The following is a 3,277-nucleotide window of genomic DNA, read 5'->3' on the forward strand; positions in this document are numbered from 1 at the left end:
AGACCAGAAGTGTCCACACCTGGTCAGTGTTTAGCTTTATATTCTGCAATTTCTATAAACTTGGAGGTTTGCCAAGTGTGTTTATTATCATGTATGTATTTACTTCTTCAGTTCACTTTTATAGCTCCTCCCCTATTTTTTCTTAACATTCTAGCACAAATATGTTTTTGTTATTTACAAATAATCTATAAGTAAAAATTTACTAGTGAGCCATTTGGATTGTGGACATGGTGACCCAGAAGGGGCTCGATGACCCTTGTTTCAGCAAACCAGGGCAGATAACAAGGACACCTCTGGAATCTCTGGCAGGTGGACACGTCCAGGGAATGGTCTGGCAGACTAGGAAAGCTGGTCAACAGAATTTCCCCATGTGGAAGGGAAAAGGCCAAAGTGAGGGGATAAGAGACCTCCCAGGATTTCCGGAGGAATACCAAAGAATGTCAACAATTATCCTGTCAGAATTGGAATCTGAGAACATTTGACCATCCCAGAATTAAGAAAAGACTCCAAAGAAACATGTAGAAGATAAGCCAGAATAAGTATTGTTTATGACAAAATGCTTGTCGTAAACAATGTGATGTAGAAAGGGTTCATTCTGGTTCAGAGTTTGCAGGCACAGTGTGTCGTGGCAAGGTACTGTTATAGCAGAAGACAGAGAAGGCTGATCACTGTCCATCACTAGGAGACAGAGACCCTTCTCTCCCAATCTTACTCACCAGAACACCCAGTTTCCATGAAATAGTGATGCCCACATTTAAGGAGAATTTTCTGCCTCAGTTATTATTTTTTTTAGAACATCTAAATTTTTTAATCCTTCTTTACAGGTTGCCTAGACCACTTTTGATTAAGAAAACTGTAGAAAGTTAATAACTGCCACAAGCAGATGCCAGGTGGTGGCATGTGTCAATTTCCCAGAGTCCTGCTTTGCGGGGTATCTGAATGCACTGCTCGGGGGCTCTGCTCAAACTTGCTGGAATCACTCATGACAGATTTTAGTCCACAGCTCGCTTTCCCCCTATTTCTTTGTAAACTCTTCAGCATTCTTACAGAATTTTTTTACGGTCCTTAGAGTATTCTTCAGCTAGGTCAGCCAGGAGTGGGTGCTCAGGCTGGGGGTCTTACCAGTGCTATGAGAGACTGGATTACTTGGTCGGTTTGGGTGGCTGGTTTCCAGTTTGCAGCACTAATTACTGGCAGACAGACCTGCCCATTCTCATCAATATTAGGGTGGTAGATCTTGGTTTTAAATGTGATCTTGGGTGGTTTGAATGGGTACTCTGCTGGAAAGTGGATTTCAATTCTGAACTCTGGTGGAAAGTTGATATCAATTCTGAAGGCCCCCTTGTCATATGGAGGGTTGTCAGGAACAATAAGCCCTTGCCAAGTCAATAAATTAGCTTCATCAACCTGAATGTTACGGAAGTTTTTTATTCCACATTTGCGGATCTCTTCAAGCTCCTTCATCAGCCTCCTGCTGGCCGCCATCTTGGATCTGGTGTCTGCCTCAGTTATTAATGGAGATAAACCCAGAGGCTAACTCACTCCTAGATAATCCCTTACAGACCTGCCAGGCTCTTCTCCTAGGAAGATCTTGTCAAGTTGACAATCTATATTAATACCACAAGTACAAACAAATTAAACAAAGCCGCATCACATGCGCACATGCGTATGTGCAGACAATGATGTGTATGTATACAGAGACACATGTACATATGTAGACATTCACATGAACACACACAACACTGATCATATTCACGCTGATGTGTTTTCTGTAGCTTCACACTTCTATTTGTGAAATGTATATTTTAATTTATTACATTTATTTGTGTGTGTGTGTGTGTGTTTTCATTCCATGGCCATCAGAGGACAACTTTTCAGTGGCTCTTCTCTCCTTCCAAGAGATGGGACCCACGGATCAAGCCCATGCTGACAGGTTTTGAAGCAAGCGATTTTATCCACTGAGCCATTTCATTGACAACATAAAAGAATTTTTTTAAAGATTCATCCAACTGTTAAGGACTTAGTTGCTTACAATTTTTATTAATAGGCTTACAAACACGTCTCTATTTATGTTACCTTAACTTTATTTTGTATATAAATATTTAAATATTACATATGGATCTCGATGACTAGCTTCCTGTGAGGAGCTTAGGGTAGAATAATGTGTTCTGAAATATGTATAGAAGTGAGTCTTGACCCTTGGAGGAAGTCTTGGTGTCTGTTATTTTAGAACAGCACCAACAAGTGATCACACCTTCTATATGTAATAAATTATAAACAGCTTGCTAAGAGAAAGACAAAATCTTTTCAATCAGAAAAATATAAAGAACAGCTGTAAGCTAGCCTGTATGTCAATTTTGTCTTTGAAAGAACGGAGACAATCGAGGTGCCTCCTGGAGGAGATTGCTCTGAGGATGGAGTTAATATCATAAAACATTGCACATGTGTGAAAGATTAGGCACACGAGTCTTGCCTAGTGTCCAGTTGTCCCTATTGCCTGGGTGAGGTCAGAGGGCTCCTCCCCTCTTGTGGCAGCACCCTCTCTGTCCCCATGCCACTTCCTTTGTCAGATCCTCCTCCGACACAAGCTGACTCTTGATGAAGGCTCCTCAGCATGGATGCAGTCTGGTCGGGGTGTTCATACTGACTCCCATCTAGTCTTTAAACTATTCTGTTTCACACCAGACCTCTGAGCTGTGTGTCCTCTCCTGTCTTTTGTTAATTGTATCGTTTCTGTGAAAAAGCCAAGGCATGACGATGCGGGGTGAAGAAAGCTGTGTTCATGAATGGTTTCTGAAAAGGTCTCCCTTGCTGGAACTTTACTCGGAAGTCTTTATGGATCAGTTTGTGTACAAGTAGAAGAAAGTCCCTCAGGGGAAAACTTATTATGTCGCCCAGAGAGGCTCCTTCTGTCATTTTCTGGCCCTTCACCCCATCCACGCAAGAACATCTGAAGTGAGCTGCCTGCATGCCTAACTTCATGGGTAGCACGGACGGGCATGACCATTCTTCTACTCTACAGCAGAGCTCGATGGAAGACAGGAGAACAAACTGCAGCAAAAGCACTAAGAAGGGAATTATGGGAAACTTGTCTTTGCCCGAGGATTCTGGGGGTCAATGATAATGAATGCAAGACCCCATGAGGAGCTGAAACTCTCAACCGTACCCCAAACCAGCCTGGCTGGATTAGTCCTCTTGCCAATGGGAAGAACGTGAGGACTCAGGGCTATCCTGGTTACACATTTACTTTCTCAGTTCTGAAGAGCATGATTGTAAA

General features: G+C 42.4%; 1 pseudogene; it reads right to left on the reverse strand.

Moving 5' to 3' along the window:
• Positions 1–976: 976 nt before the first annotated feature.
• Positions 977–1,491, reverse strand: LOC101985097 (annotated as a pseudogene).
• Positions 1,492–3,277: the final 1,786 nt, after the last annotated feature.

The sequence above is a fragment of the Microtus ochrogaster genome, unplaced genomic scaffold (genome assembly GCF_000317375.1).
Source record: "Microtus ochrogaster isolate Prairie Vole_2 unplaced genomic scaffold, MicOch1.0 UNK10, whole genome shotgun sequence".
Classification (NCBI taxonomy): Eukaryota; Metazoa; Chordata; class Mammalia; order Rodentia; family Cricetidae; genus Microtus; species Microtus ochrogaster.